The sequence below is a fragment of the Bos indicus genome, chromosome 22 (genome assembly GCF_029378745.1).
Source record: "Bos indicus isolate NIAB-ARS_2022 breed Sahiwal x Tharparkar chromosome 22, NIAB-ARS_B.indTharparkar_mat_pri_1.0, whole genome shotgun sequence".
Taxonomy (NCBI): Eukaryota; Metazoa; Chordata; class Mammalia; order Artiodactyla; family Bovidae; genus Bos; species Bos indicus.
This window is the reverse complement of record NC_091781.1, coordinates 53,100,398-53,117,682: the sequence shown is the minus strand read 5'-3', so window position 1 is coordinate 53,117,682 and position 17,285 is coordinate 53,100,398. Positions and strand designations below refer to the sequence as shown.

General features: G+C 41.6%; 1 protein-coding gene and 1 long non-coding RNA gene across 2 annotated transcripts in view; one reads left to right on the top strand and one right to left on the bottom strand.

The window, feature by feature from the left end:
- Nucleotides 1–17,285, bottom strand: part of LOC139178651 (uncharacterized) — a 191,665-nt gene that overhangs the window by 2,003 nt on the left and 172,377 nt on the right. The window lies entirely within an intron of this gene.
- The window catches only part of CCR3 (C-C motif chemokine receptor 3), a 31,842-nt gene continuing 30,013 nt past the window's right edge, over nucleotides 15,457–17,285 (top strand). The window contains exon 1 of the mRNA XM_019984065.2: nucleotides 15,457–15,589. The gene's annotated coding sequence lies outside the window, so the exon portion shown is untranslated. The remainder of the gene's footprint in view (nucleotides 15,590–17,285) is intronic.

The window sequence follows — 17,285 nt, the reverse complement described above, 5'->3', positions numbered from 1 at the left end:
AGCTCAGAGCAGAGACACTGTGGGCAGGTTTTGAGTAGTTATGGACAAAGGGGGAGTGCTGTATCTCCTCATGGCCTCTTTTCACCCCTCCACAACCTGCTCATAAGCACAAGGATCTCTGGGGGCGGTTCCTGCTGGTATAGAGCCCAGGGTGTGGCCACTGAGCCCATGAAAGCTGGGGCCAAGGGCTGCTAACCAGACCATGACAGCTCCCTGAACCAAGTACCCGCAAGCACTGGGTACTGGCCCATTGTGGGCTGAGCCTGGTGTGAAGGCAGGGAGGAAAGAAGAGGCTGACTATGGCCCTCTGTACCTCAGTTCTAAGCTGCAGACTGTCACATGTGTATGTACGCACCCACTGACTCATCTGTCTGCTCTGAAAGCTCTAATTACATGGCTGATGCATGCTGGTACTGATTCCCATCCAGCTAATTTCTCACATGCTTATCAAACACCCCTTTTCTCTGCCAGTTAAGGGTTTCAAAGTTGCATTAATCAAGACCTGGAACTCATGTTATCTCAAGGTCAGGTCTGTGGGCCAGCAGCAGCAGCAACACCTTGGGAGCTTGGTGGAAATGAAGACACTCAGGCGCCACCTTGTGACTTGCAGAATTTCAGCATGTGGGGGTGTTGGATTGGGAAGCTATGGTTGAACAAGCTTTCCACATGCTCCTTATTGGTGCTGGAGTCTGAGAATCAGTGCTGGATCCTTGCTCTTAAAGTGTGATGAAGACCTGAGTGCTTATCAGAAATGCAGACTTTCACCCCATTGCAAACCTACAGAATCTGCATTTTTTTTTTACCAGTCTCCCCAGGGATTTCTTCACATATTACAGTGTGAGACACTCTTGTCTACAAAGTCACAGTCTGGTTAGGACAGAAATCTGGTTGGGTTCAAGAGATGCACAGAGGAAAGTAGGCGGGGTCCAAAGTGTTTTGCAGAGACATCGCATTTGCAGAGACTTAATCTGATACAGACCACGAGCAGGAGTCTATCAGAGAAATAGGCAGAGGACTAGGGTGTTGACGCCAAAACTCATCCTCTCTTCACCAGTGTTGAATGTGAATACAGAGACAGAGTTTTGGGTAAAGCAGAAAACAGTAGCTTTTATTGATTTACCAGGCAAAGTGGCCACACCAAACTAATGCCCAACCAAACTGACTACACTGAAACCTTTTACTAAGAATCTCAGATTGGACTTTTTAAAGGCCTCTCAAGGCCAGTAAAGCCATGCCAATGGCTTGCCTTGCCTTCAGATTCTGCCTGGGATATCTACAGATTGGGTACATTTATCTCTTTTTCAGGTCCCCCCAAAAATCTAGACAATTTCATTCCAGAAAAACATCCACTTCTGCTTCATTGAATACCCTAAAGCCTTTGACTGTGTAGATCAAAATAAACTGTGGAAAATTCTTAGAAGAGATGGGAATGCCAGACCACCTTACCTGCCTCCTGAGAAATCTGTATGAGGGTCAAGAAGCAACAATTAGAACTGGACATGGAACAATAGACTGGTTCAAAATAAGGAAAGGAGTACACCAAGGCTCTAAATTGTCACCCTGCTTATTTAACTTCTATGCAGAGTACATCATGTAAAATGCCGGGCTGTATGAATCACAAGCTGGAATCATGATTTCTGGGAGAAGTATCAACAACCTCAGATATGCAGATGACACCACCCTTATGGCAGAAAGTGAAGAGGAACTAAAGAGCCACCTGATAAAAGTGAAAGGGAAGAGTGAAAAAGCTGGCTTGAAACTCAACATTCAAAAAACAAAGATTCATGGCATCCAGTCCCATCACTTCATGGCAAAGAGAAAGGGAAAAAGTGGAAGCAGTGACAGACTTTATTTTCTTGGCTTCTAAACTCACTGTGGATGGTGAGTTTAGAAATGAAAATCAAAGACGCTTGCTCCTGGTAAGGAAAGCTGTGACAAATGTAGACAGCTTACTAAAAAGCAGAGACATCACTTTGCTGACAAAAGTCCATATAGTCAAACTATAGTTATTCCAGTAGTCATGTATGGATGTGAGAGACGATAAAGAAGATTGAGCGCTGAAGAATTGATGCTTTCAAATTGTGGTGCTGCAAAAGATGCTTGAGAGTCCCATGGAGATCAAACCAGTCAATCCTAAAGGAAATCAACCCTGAACATTCATTGAAAAGACTGATGCTGAAGCTACAATCCTTTGGCCACCTGATATAAAGAGCTGACTCACTGGAAAAGACCTTGGTGCTGGGAAAGACTGAAGGGAAAAAGAGAAGGGGGTGGCAGAGGATGAGGGGATAGACAGCATCACGACTCAGTGGACATGAATATGAGCAAACTCCAGGAGATAGTGAAGCACAGAGGAGCCTGGCATGCTGCAGTCCATGGGGTCTCAAAGAGTTGGACATGACTTAGTGACTGAACAATAACAACAAAATATCTATTAATAGATTCCTGCACATGCCAAGCGATAGCCTTTCCCATTCACCTGATAAGGTTGTTTAGAACAAGGGTCTCCAATTTCTGGAAGAACCAGACAGAAAAAAAAGAAAAATATTTTAATTTTACCCACAGGTGTAAATTACCAAATTGTTGTAAATCATGAGTAGTGTGAGGAAGAGGGCTTTTCTATATTTTAAAAACAAAGATCAGAAGCCAGCAATGGATTTCTCTGGTGGTAAAGTGGTTAACAAATGGCCTGCCAATGCAGGAGACAAGAGTTCGATCCCTGGTCCAGGAAGATTTCACATGTTGCAGAGCAAGTAAGCCCATGCACCAAACTACTGAGCCAGTGTGCTGCAACTGCTGAAGCCCATGTGCCCTGAGCCGGGCTCTGCAACAAGAGACCAAACTGCACTGAAACGCCTGTGCACTGCGACTAGAGAGTAGCCCCACACCCTGCGACTACAGAAAGTCCAGAGGCAGCAACAAAGACCCAGTACAGTGAAAAACAAATAAATAAAGAAGCCAGGAATATGCGAGACAAGTCACAAGATTATGATCACATTCAGCAGTTCATTTAATTCCATATAATTATCTTTGATCTGCCTGAGTCCAGAATACCACTAGTTTTGATGAATGGATAAAGAAGATGTGTTACACACATTCAGTGGAATATTACTGAGCCATAATAAGAACAAAATGATGCCATTTGGGGCAACATGGACAGACCTAGGGATTATCACACTAAGCGAAGTTAAGTCAGAAAGAGAAAGACCAACATTATAGGATAACACTTATATGTGGAACCTAAAATACAACACAAATGAACCTATCTATGAAACAGAAACAGAATTATGGATGGAAAATAGACTGGCAGTTGCCAAGGGGGAGGGGTTTGGAGGAGTGATGGAGTAGAAGGTTGGAGTTAGCATATATAAACTTTTATATACAGAGTGGATAAACAAGGTCCTACTTTATAGCATAGAGGACTCTACTCAATGTTCTATGATAAACCATACTGAGTATTTGGAAATGAGTATTTTTTTTAAAGAATATGTATAACTGGATCACTTTGCTGTATAGCAGAAATTAATATGGCATTGTAAATCAACTATACTTCAAGAAAAAATATTAAAACTAAAAAAAACATATTAAGGAAAGACTTGCACCTGGATATTTGGAGCAGTTTTATTGACAATTACCAAACCTAGAAGTAACCAAGATACCCTCCAGGGTGTGAATGGATAAATAGCCTGTGATACATCTAGACAATGGAATATTGCTACTGTTGTTGTTCAGTCGCTCAGTCGTGTCCGACTCTTTGTGGCCCCATGGACTGCAGCACGCCAGGCTCCTCTGCACTTCACTATCTCCTGGAGTTTGCTCAGATTCATGTCCATTGAGTCAGTGACACTATCCAACTATCTCATTCTCTGCTGCCCCCTTCTCCTTTTGCCTTCAATCTTTCCCAGCATCAGGGTGTTTTCCAATGAGGCAGCTCTTCACATCAGGTGGCCAAAGTTTGGAGCTTCAGCCTCAGCATCAGTCCTTCCAGTGAATATTCATGGTTCACTTCCTTTAGGAGTCACTGGTTTGATCTCTTTGCTGTCCAAGGGACTCTCAAGAGTCTTCTCCAGAATCACAATTTAAAAACATATTATTCAGCATTAAAAAGAAATGAGCTATCAAGCCATGCAAAGAAGCTTTAAAAAATGCATATTACTAAGTGAAAGAAGCCAATCTGACATGGGTATATATTGTATGATTCCAACTATAATACTTTCTGTAAAAAGGCAAATTCTCGGAACAGTAAAAGATCAGCAGTTGCCAGGGATTCAGGAGAAGAGATGGAAAGGCACAGCACGCTTTTAGGTGATTTTTCAGGTTGGGAAGGTGATACCATAGTGACGGATACCTATAATTACACATTTATCTAAACGCATTAGACTGGATGACAAAGGGTGAACCCTACTGCAAACTATGGACTTTGGGTGATGATGAGTCAGTGTAGGTTCATCAGCTACAACACAGCCCCACTCGTGTTGGGGATGTCAGTAACGGACGATGCTGAAGGTGTGTGGGGGTAGCGGGTGAATGGGAACTCTCTGTCCTTTCCCCTGGGTTTGGCTGTGAACCGGAAACGGATCTAAATAAATAAAGCACATTAAAAAAAAATCTTATGAGGCCACAGGTAACTTAGATATAGTTGAAGTAACTTTTCCAGAGGTCCCACAGCTGGAAAATGATGGAGCTGAAGGCAGAGCAGACATGGACACCCTGTCTTGCTCCAAGACCTCATCTTTTTTTTTTAAATCAATTTATTCATTTTAATTGGAGGCTACTTATTTTACAATATTGTGGTGGTTTTTGCCATACATTGACATGAACCAGCCATGGGTGTACATGTGTCCCCCATCCCGAAACCCCCTCCCACCTCCCTCCCCATCCCATCCCTCTGGGTATTCCCAGTGCACCAGCTTTGAGTGCCCTGTTTCATGCATCAAACTTGGACTGGTAATCTATTTCACATATGGTAATATACATGTTTCAATGCTGTTCTCTCAAAACATCCCGCCCTCACCTTCTCCCACAGAGTCCAAAAGTCTGTTCTTTATATCTGTGTCTCTTTTGCTGTCTCACATATAGGGTCATCATTACCATCTTTCTAAATTCCATATATATTCATTAATATACTATATCGGTGTTTTTCTTTCTAAATTAATCCACTCTGTATAATGGGCTCCAGTTTCATCCACCTCATTAGAACTGATTCAAATGTGTTCTTTTTAATAGCTGAGTAATATTCCATTGTGTACATGTACCACTACTTTTTTATCCATTCGTCTGCCGATAGACATCTAGGTTGTTTCCATGTCCTAGCTATTGTAAAAAGTGCTGCAATGAACTGGAGAAGGCAATGGCAACCCACTCCAGTACTCTTGCCTGGAAAATCCCATGGATGGAAGAGCCTGGTAGGTTGCAGTCCATAGGGTCCCTAGGAATTGGACACTGAGCAACTTCACTTTCACTTTTCACTTTCACCCATTGGATAAGGAAATGGCAACCCACTCCACTGTTCTTGCCTGGAGGATCCCAGGGACAGGGGAGCCTGGTGGGCTGCCGTCTATGGGGTTGCAGTCGGACACGACTGAAGTGACTTAGCAGCAGCAGCTGCAATGAACATGGCGGTACACGTATCTCTTTCAATTCTGGTTTCCTCAGTGTGTATGCCCAGCAGTGGATTGCTGGGTCGTATGCCACGGCCTCATCTAATCAATACATCCTGCAGCTTCTATGGATCTGATCAGAAGCTACCTTTCTGTGTGACTTGCCTTTATTCCTTCTGCACATGAATCACCTGTGCAGACTGCAATCCATTTGGAGTGGGACCCGACAGCCTGCATTTCTAGGGACCTCCCTGCTAACAGGGATGGAGCAGGTCTGGAGGGGACACTCTGAGTCACCAGGGCTTGTGTTCCATCCACACCGACCTGCTGGTTGAGTCCTGCACACACTCCAAGTTTTATCATCACTGTGTACGGTGATGCTTACTGATTATACTTGCATCCAGAATTAATATCTCTGCTTATAAAAAATCATCATCTCCCTTAGATACATAAATTAAAGTCCACTCTCAAGATAAATCAGCACCTGACCCTCACCCACCCATGGGAGGCAGAAGTGATTTCTCCCTCTGACGTGTTTCCCTCGCCTTCAGCATCATTTCTTGCAGCACTTGCTTCTCCTTATTAACTGGTGCCTCCCTGCTCACTGACTGTGCATCTGTTCACTTCTGCTATTTTGAAAGCAATCTGAGGAGAAGAATTCTCTTTCATCTTTACCGGTTCCTTAATAGCAAGCAGGGCTTTTTACACAGAAAGGAACATGACCCTGCCTTGCCCCTTCTCAAGTTCAGTTCAGTTGCTCAGTCATGTCGGACTCTTTGCGATCCCAAGGACTGCAGCATGCCATGCCTCCCTGTCCATCACCAACTCCCGAAGTTTACCCAAACCCATGTCCATTGAGTCGGTGATGCCATCCAACCATTTCATCCTCTGTCATCCCCTTCTCCTCGCATCTTCAGTCTTTTCCAGCATCAGAGTCTTTTCCAGTAAGTCAGTTCTTCACATCAGGTGGCCAAAATTTTGGAGTTTCAGCTTCAACATCAGTCCTTCCAATAAATATTCAGGACTGATTTCCTATAGGATGGACTGGTTGGATCTCCCTGCTGTCCAAGGGACTCTCAAGAGTCTTCTCCAACACCACAGTTCAAAAGCATCAATTCTTCACCACTCAGCTTTCTTTATAGTCCAACTCTCACATCTATACATGACTCATGGAAAAACCATAGCTTTGACTAGACGGACCTTTGTTGGCAAAGTAATATCTCTGCTTTTTAGTATGCTGTCTAGGTTGGTCACAGTTTTTCTTCCAAGAAGCAAGTGACTTTTAATTTCATGGCTGCAGTCACCATCTACAGTAATTTTGGAGCCCCCAAACTAAAGTCTTTCACTGTTTCCCCATCTATTCACCATGAAGTGATGGGACCAGATGCCATGATCTTAGTTTTCTGAATGTTAAGCTGTAAGCCAACTTTTTCACTCTCCTCTTTCACTTTCATCAAGAGGCTCTTTAGTTCCTCTTTGCCTTCTGCCATAAGGGTGGTGCCATCTGCATATCTGAGGTTATTGATATTTCTCCTGGCAATCTTGATTCCAGCTTGTGCTTCATCCAGGCCAGTGTTTCTCATGATGTACTCTGCATATAAGTTAAACAAGCAGGGTGACAATATACAGCCTTGACATACTCCTTTCCGTATTTGGAACCAGTCTGTTGTTCCATGTCCAATTCTAACTGTTGCTTCCTGACCTGCATACAGATTTCTCAAGAGGCAGGTGAGGTGGTATGGTATGCCCATCTCTTTCAGAATTTTCCACAGTTGTGATTCACACAGTCAAAGGCTTTGGCAAAGTCAGTAAAGTAGAAACAGATGCTTTCCTGGAACTCTTGCTTTTCCAATGATCCAACGGATGTTGGCAATTTGATCTCTGGTTCCTCTGCCTTTTCTAAAACCAGCTTGAACATCTGGAAGTTCATGGTTCATGTATTGCTAAAGCCTGGCTTGGAGAATTTTGAGCATTACTTTACTAGCGTGTGAGATGAGTGCAATTGTGAGGTAGTTTGAACATTCTTTGGCATTGCCTTTCTTTGTGATTGGAATGAAAACTGACCTTTTCCAGTCCTGTGGCCACTGCTGAATTTTGCAAATTTGCTGGCATATTGATTGCAGCACTTTCACAGCATCATCTTTCAGAATTTGAATAGCTCAACTGGAATTCCATCACCTCCACTAGCTTTGTTTGTAGTGATGCTTTCTAAGGCCCACTTGACTTCACATTCCAGGATGTCTGGCTCTAGGTCAGTGATCACACCATTGTAATTATCTGGGTCATGAAGATATTTTTGTATAGTTCTTATGTGTATTCTTGCCACCTCTTCTTAATATCTTCTGTTTCTGTTAGGTCCATACCATTTCTGTCCTTTATTGAGCCCATATTTGCATGAAATGTTCCATTGGTATCTCTAATTTTCTTGAAGAGATCTCTAGTCTTTCCCATTCTATTGTTTTCCTCTATTTCTTTGCACTGATCACCTAGGAAGGCTTTCTTATCTCTCCTTGCTATTCTTTGGAACTCTATATTCAGATAGGTATATCTTTCCTTTTCTCCTTTTGCCCCTTCTTATCTCTTTGATATTGGTTCTCTCTCCTACATAATGGGACGTCTGGACTGTGGTGAGGTTTAAATCAAAAGTCATGTGTCAATGTTTCACTCATAGTAAGCCCCTGATAAATATTTACTGAACTAGATTTTCCTCTTTTATTATCTGCATAAGGAAAGGAGGTGGGCATGAAAGTGAGTTAATGAGAGAGCTGGGCCTAGTAGCAGGTAATTTCCCCACTCAATCAAGCTCTCCTATACTTTGTTTTGGTTGTGTGAGTACCTCTCAGTCACTTATGTGACTAATATTCATCAGTATTTACAGAAGAAACCTAGCTTATTGTTTCCTGGTTTCACATTTCCTGAAAAAATCACTGGCTAGAATTCAGATTGTTGTTGTTCACTCAGTCATGTCCAATTCTTTGCGACCCCATGGACTGCAGCATGCCAGGATTCCCTGTCCTTCACCATCTCCTGGAGCTGCTCAACTCATGTCGGTGATGCCACCCAACCATCTCATCCTCTATCCCCCCTTCTTCTCCTGCCTGCAATATTTCCCAGCATCAGGGTCTTTTCTAATGAGTTGGCTCTTTGCATCAGGTGGCCAAAGTATTGGAGCTTCAGCTTCAGCATCAGTCCTTCCAATGAACATTCAGGGTTTATTTCCTTTACGATTGACTGGCTTGATCTTAGTGCAGTCCAAGGGACTCTCAAGAGTCTTCTCTAACACTATAGTTCAAAAACATCACTTCTTTGGCACTCAGCCTTCTTTACGGTCCAACTCTCACATCCACACATGACCACTGGAAAACCATAGCTTGGACAGACCTTTGTCAGACCTTTGCTGACAGACCTTTGTCAGCAAAGTAATTCAGATAGGGTTACAAACAAAGGAATTGATGTATCTTTACAAGTTGGTAAATAGTAATGTAATATAATATATTTAATATCCATCTTGAGCCAGGCGTCCTGGAATGTGAAGTCAAGTACGCCTTAGGAAGCATCACTATGAACAAAGCTAGTGGAGGTGATGGAATTCCAGTTGAACTATTTCAAATCCTGAAAGATGATGCTGTGAAAGTGCTGCACTCAATATGCCAGCAAATTTGGAAAATTCAGCAGTGGCCACAGCACTGGAAAAGGTCAGTTTTCATTCCAATCACAAAGAAAGGCAATGCCAAAGAATGCTCAAACTACCACACAATTGCACTCATCTCACACGCTAGTAAAGTAATGCTCAAAATTCTCCAAGCCAGGCTTCAGCAATATGTGAACCGTGAACTTCCTGATGTTCAAGCTGGTTTTAGAAAAGGCAGAGGAACCAGAGATCAAATTGCCAACATCCGTTGGATCATTGAAAAAGCAAGAGAGTTCCAGAAAAACATCTATTTCTGCTTTATTGACTATGCCAAAGCCTTTGACTGTGTGGATCACAACAAACTGTGGAAAATTCTGAAAGAAATGGGCATACCAGACCACTTAACCTGCCTTTTGAGAAGCCTATATGCAGGTCAGGAAGCAAGAGTTAGAACTGAACATGGAACAACAGACTGGTTCCAAATAGGAAAAGGAGTTCGTCAAGGCTGTATATTGTCACCCTGATTGTTTAACTTCTATGCAGAAGTTAAACATTTCATGAGAAATGCTGGGCTGGAAGAAGCACAAGCTGGAATCAAGATTGCCGGGAGAAATATCAATAACCTCAGATACACAGATGACACTACCCTTATGGCAGAAAGCAAAGAGGAACTAAAGAGCCTCTTGATGAAAGTAAAAGAGGAGAGTGAAAAAGTTGGCTTACAGCTTAACATTCAGAAAACTAAGATCATGGCATCTAGTCCCATTCCTTCATGGGAAATAGATGAGGAAACAGTGGAAACAGTGTCAGATTTCATTTTTGGGGGCTCCAAAATCACTGCAGATGGTGACTGCAGCCATGATATTAAAAGACGCTTACTCCTTGGAAGGAAAGTTATGACCAACCTAGATAGCATATTCAAAAGCAGAGACATTACTTTGCCAACAAAGGTCCATCTAATCAAGGCTATGGTTTTTCCTGCGGTCATGTATGGATGTGAGAGTTGGACTGTGAAGAAAGCTGAGCGCCGAAGAATTGGTGCTTTTGAACTGTGGTGCTGGAGAAGACTCTTGAGAATCCCTTGGACTGCAAGGAGATCCAACCAGTCCATCCTAAAGGAGAGCAGTCCTGGGTGTTCACTGGAAGGACTGATGCTGAGGCTGAAACTCCAATACTTTGGGCACCTCATGCGAAGACTTGACTCCTTGGAAAAGACTCTGATACTGGGAGGGATTGGGGGCAGGAGGAGAAGGGGACAACAGAGGATGAGATGGCTGGATGGCATCACCGACTCGATGCACATGAGTTTGGGTGAACTCTGGGAGTTGGTGACGGACAGGGAGGCCTGGTGTGCTGCGATTCATGGAGTCACAAAGAGTCAGACATGACTGAGCGACTGAACTGAACTGAACTGAATATCCATCTATAATGTAATATATGTCTATGTAACCCAAAACAACCAAATTTAAAAATAAGAAATGGTTCCAGATTAAATACGATCATATAAGAAAAGATAAATGATTATGATCAACCACAGTGATTTCCACTCACTAGACACCTTGGCAGTCTCACTTGATTTCTCATTTACTTTACCTGTAAAACACAGACACTATTAATATCACCCCCTACCTGCTTCTCAGAATCCATGAAATGTGGAAGAAATTGCCAATTTAAGGAACTGCTATAAAAATATAAGAAATATTTAATGTACAAAAAATCATTAGTAATATCATTGGGTATAATCCAGAGGTGAGGGAAAGGCAATTTATGTAAAACATATAGAAAAGTGGAATAGGATTAATGGTACATGGGACATTGCAGAAGAAATGATTAGTGAACTTGATGACATCAATAGAGAGTATTCAAAATGGGACTGAGAAAAAAGAATTTAAAAATAAATTAAAAATCATCAATGAGATAATTTTAAGATGTGACCTAATGGACGAATAATTAGAGTCCCTAAAAATAAGCAGTGGCGAAAAGACAATTAGAAGTAGTGGCTCAAAACTCACGTTTAATTGAAAATATTAATCCGCAGATCTGAGAATCTTATTGATATCCAAGTACAAGTAACCTGAAGAAAGCTACACCACAGCATAACATAATGATGATATTTCTGATTAGAAACAACTCAAATGAGGAAATACTAGAACAACACATTTAGAGTAATGAAAAAAGATTCAACTGAGAATCTATACCCTGAAGAATTATCCAAAAAATTGAGGGTGAAATAAAGACGGTTTCAAACAAAAGTTGAATTAATTCATCACCAACAGAACAGTGAGGGTTCGGGATGGGGAACACAGAATGCCTGTGGCAGATTCATTTCGATGTATGGCAGAACCAATACAATATTGTAAAGTTTAAAAATAAAATAAAATTTAAAAAAAAGTTAAAGGAAGAACTTCAGACAAGAGGAAAATTATATGAGAAGTGAATGTAGATCTGCACAAAGAAATGAACAGCACTGGAAATGAGTAAATATAAAATATCTTTTCTCTAGTATTTAAGTCTTTTTAAAAACATAACCCTGTATACGAGACAGCAAAAGAGACACTGATGTATAGAACAGTCTTTTGGACTCTGTGGGAGAGGGAGAGGGTGGGATGATTTGGGAGAATGGCACTGAAACATGTATAATATCATATATGAAACGAGGCACCAGTCCAGGTTCGATGCACGATACTGGATGCTTGGGGCTGGTGCACTGGGACGATCCCGAGGGATGGTATGGGGAGGGAGGAGGGAGGAGGGTTCAGGATGGGGAACACATGTATACCTGTGGTGGATTCATTTTGATATATGGCAAAACCAATACAATATTGTAAAGTTAAAAAATAAAATAAAACAAACAAACAAAAAACATAAACTTCTAATTTTGGAGTAATTTCAAACTGACATAAAAGTTGCAAAGTTATTATGAAGATATTAGATAAATGCTGCCTTTAGATACCAACTTCACATATTAAGAAATAGATTGGTTAAAAGTAAAAGAAAAGAGAAACATATAACATCAGTGTTCATTAAAAAAATACAAATTAAAATATGATATACCTCTATTCCTTTGAGTAACTAAAACGGAAAACCATACTACAAAAGAGACAAAATATACAGGAGAAAATAACAAAATACCTGGAAGGAAAAATGGATGAGATCCAAAATGTGATTAATAGGAATCAACTAATCAGAGTGGAAGGAATTATACAAAATTGAGATTGAGGACTTTCCAGATTAAAGGAACAAAAGTGTTCAGATTGAAACAGTCTATTGAGTTCTTAGTATCATGAACAGCACCCAGGCTCAGACACATTCTTGGGGACATTTCAGAAAACCAAGGATGCAGAAAGGTTCTTTCTGAAAATAAGAATGGATTTGAAATAATATAATGAAATATCATTAGCTATAGAGGATGCTAAAAGATGATAGATGGTTTTTGAGTTCTAAAGGAAAATAACTTTGAGCCAACATTTCTCTGCTCAATCAAACTATCAAAGTATATAAGGTATGAAGGCAAGACGAAAACATTTCAGATGTGTGAGGATTCAGAAATTCTATCTATCATTGTTCTCTCATTGAAAGTTACTTAGGTCTGTACTCAGGCAAAGCAAGAAAGGAAGGTGGAGGGCCCGGGAGCCAGGGAGCCCCACCCAGTAGGATAGAAGTTTCCAGAGGACAGTGGTGTGGCCTGGGAAGTGGATCCAGGTCAGGACAGTAAGGATGGGGAGCTCTTAGAAGTCATTTCCAGCGGAAGGAGGACTTGACTGAATAGAAACTATACTGCAGAGGTTGGGGGAAGGTGAAGATGTGAAGAAGGCCAATCCTTAAAAGGCATGAGAATCACCAGGAAAAAAAATAAATAGTATAATAAAAGAAAAATAAATAAATAACAAACATACTAAATGTTGGTGAGGATGTAGAACAACTAGAACTCCCACACTACTGATGAGGATATAAGATGGTACAGTCACTTTGGGAAAGAGTTGAGCAGTTTTTAAGAAACTTCAATATGCATCTACTATAAAAGTCCAGGCATATATCACCCCTAGGTATTTACTCCAGAGAGAAGAAAGCTTATGTTCAAACAAAGATCTGTTACACATGTTCATAGTAGCTGTATGTGTAGCAGCCCCAAATTGAAAACTGCCTCCATGTTCATCAGCAGTCCCAAGTAGGTGAGCTCAGAGAAGGGTGTTCTGCATTAGGAAACAGAAACGTCTTACACAGCAAATGGAAGAGCTGATGTGCATACAGGATCCTGCGCTAAGTATGCTGTGCCCACATGTACTTGTAACGATGCTGGTTGATCGGTCATTTTCAAAGAAGATTTTACATGTGGTTCAAGTATTTGAAAATGTGAAAAAGAAAAAAGTCCAAAATGAAAAAACTCAGCTTAAATAAAACCAATAAATGAATTTTATTGTTGCATACTTTACACTCTACTGTGGCCAAAAGTTCTAGGAACTTGCTCCAAGCGCTCTCACTCCATTACCACACCACCATAGAGCCAAGAAGGCAAACTTCTTTTGGACATGCTTTTAAATCCCATTCAAGTTGCCAGGGTTCTGATTAGGTTATACTTCTTATGGGAAGCTTCTGGCCTCCTCTTTACTCACCAACATCAGTTTCTTCTGCATGTTCATTGCTAACCCTCATCTGCTTGGATTGCTTATGCACTATGAGTTTTACCCCTGCAGTCAAGATAAATTCTCTTCTCCCATTTATCTGATGATAAGTGCTGCTGGGGCCAACTAGGTAGTGTAGCTGTGGTTCTGTGCTCACAAGTCCTTCAAGCACACCTAACTCAACAGTTGAAATTTAAAAACAATTTGTGGGTACTATAAATACACTGGTCCCCAGTGGACTGAGGTATTTCAGAAGGCAAGAAACAATGAAAGCAATATTCTTCACTAGGACACTGACATGTCAGATTCTATTAAAGCGTGAGTTATTTCTGGAGCATTCTTAAAGAGATGGGAATACCGGACCACGTGACCTGCCTCTTGAGAAATCTGTATGTAGGTCAGGAAGCAACAGTTAGAACTGGACATGGAACAACAGAAAGGTTCAAAATAGGGAAAGGAGTACATCAAGGCTGTATATTGTCACCCTGCTTGTTTAACTTATATGCAGAGTACATCATGAGAAACTCTGGGCTGGAAGAAGCACAAGCTGGAATCAAGATTGCCAAGAGAAATATCAATAACCTCAGATATGCAGATGATACCACCTTTATGGCAGAAAGCAAAGAGGAACTAAAGAGCCTCTTGATGAAAGTGAAAGAGGAGAGTGAAAAAGCTGGCTTTAAACTCAACATTCAGAAAACTAAGATCATGGCATCTGGTCCCATCACTTCATGGTGAATAGATGGGGAAACAGTGAAAGACTTTATTTTGGGGGCTCCAAAATCACTGTAGATGGTGACTGCAGACATGAAATTAAAAGTCACTTGCTTCTTGGAAGAAAAACTGTGACCAACCTAGACAGCATACTAAAAAGCAGAGATATTACTTTGCCAACAAAGGTCCGTCTAGTCAAAGCTATGGTTTTTCCATGAGTCATGTATGAATGTGAGAGTTGGACTATAAAGAAAGCTGAGCGCCGAAGAATTGATGCTTTTGAACTGTGGTGTTGGAGAAGACTCTTGAGAGTCCCTTGGACAGCAGGGAGATCCAACCAGTCCATCCTATAGGAAATCAGTCCTGAATATTCATTGGAAGGACTGATACTGAAGCTGAAACTCCAATATTTTGGCCACCTGATGTGAAGAACTGACTCACTGGAAAAGACCCTGATGCTGGGAAAGACTGAAGATGAGAGGAGAAAGGGATGACAGAGGATGAGATAGTTGGATGGCATCACTGACTCAATGGACATGAGTTTGAGCAAGCTCCAGATGATGAAGGACAGGGAAGCCTGGTGTGCTGCAGTCCATGGGGCCACAAATAGTCACACACAACTGAGCAACTGAACTGAACTGAACTGAAAGATCTAAAACCAGATTTTGGTATGACCAGCAGACATAGCTAGATATTAAGGATGCATTAATGATTACCAAACCAGCCACATAGGGTATTCAATTTTTATTCAGTATAACTCTGATTTTTACTTGGCAGAGAAGAACAGGGGAAATGAGTTTCCAAATCCCTTATCATATCCATTGTGAAGGCAGAGAAAATGCAGGCACTGCTTGTCTCTTGATAGCCCTTCTGCAGCGCTGCGGAAGTATTAAAATAGGGCAGCTCTATCGGCCTTTGACTGTTGACACTGCTACTTAAGCTGTGACTCACACTCTTGGGCCTCTGCTCTTGTGGACCCTGACTGCTTGGTCTTCACCCAGAGACTCTGGAGAGGAGGCAAGGTAGGTTTTGCTCCATCAAGGTCAGTGTAGTCATGGGAATGTAGTGGTTTCCTCTCCTACTTCCTGCAGCTCAGTGTTCTGTGAAAGCACCATGGGGCCAACCCAGGCTTGTAAATGAGGCCAAGCAAATGAGACCTGGGTTCCTTCTTACCCAGGGCAGCCCTATTTTTGCAATTTTATGGAAGATATCAGTTAAAAAGTTTCAGTGCTGAAAAAATGTTGGAGAACCACCAGGCTACTTTGGGACAGCATAGTTCAGTGGTTGAGATTATGGTTCTGGAGCTTGAAAACATGGGTTGAAGTTCAAGTTCAACCACTCCTGGATTCTGTGTGCCTCATGGAGCAAGTAAATCCATCCTCTGAACCTTATACACCTATTCCGGGTCCAGAATAGGAATCAGTGGTGGTTATTAACCCTACTGTCCGGTTCTATTGGTAAGTAAAGAGCTAGAGGGGAATGGAGCTAAGATTCAGGAGGAGAAGGGGAAACAGCTCCTGGTTTGTGAAAGACTTGGGGCCTGACTCCCCTGACAGGTCTGAAATAGAAAAGGGTTTACTTGTGTTCTTTCTTCTAATGATAAACTCTCCTTTCATCATGTAAAAACAGGTCTAGAGAAGTTGTGACTTATACCAAAGTTAAATTAGAAATGTATATTCTATATTCTGTTTCTGTATGCATGTAGCTGTTTAATGTTCTTCTGGAAGTCTCAAACTTTTTCTTATTCAAATAAACAAGGCAGTTTTCTATACATGAGGACCTGATATGAGCTTAGGGAAAAGCTGCAGTCTGGAATAAAGTGAAAAAAAGTGTTAAAACCTAGGAGGGGGTAGAGTTGAGGCTGACCAGATATAAAACTAATATTTAATATATATTCTATGTGTGTGTTGTGCTCAGCTGCGCCCAACTCTTTTCGATCCCCTGGACTATAGCCCAGTAGGCGCCTCTGTCCATGGAATTTTTCAGGCAAGAATACTAGAGTAGGTTGCCATTTCCTGCTCCAGGGGATCTTCCTGACCTAGGGATCAAACCTGCATCTCTTGTGTCTCCCTGCACTGGCAGGCAGATTCTTTACCACTGTGCCATCTGGGAAGTCCATATTATATATAATAGACGGATTAAAAATGAAAACCAATATGCAATTTTTAACCCATTACATCAATAATAATGATATAATAGTACAGACTTTATTAAAAAAATTTTTTTCATATAGTAATTCTCAGAGCAATGGAAGCTAGGTCAATATAAACTTAAAGAAAGAAACGTCTCCCCCTTCTTTGTTATTCTGCACTGTCACAGTGAAAAATCTCAAGCATCAGCTCTCTTTGGCCACATCACACTTACACTGCAATACACAGAGAAGAGACTCTGGTGGACAACAGGGTACAAGAGCCAATGGCATGTGCTCTGAAGGATGCTTCCAGAAGCCTTTAATTACAAGACCTGGCCTTTCTCCACTCGAGCCTTTTCATGAGAATCACAGAGTTCACTAAGTTCAACATACGCTAAGAACACAGTATTAGATTTAGTCTGCTCCTAACAGAAGGGGGGAAAAGAGATGAGGGCAAACGTACTCTACTCAGAACTGCAACAGAGGAGTGACAGAATGTGATTCACTCAGTCTACAGGGAGGGCACCACGCCTCTGTGGAGTCCAGGGTCGTTCCAACTCCACACCAGAAGGAGAAACTGTTGTGAG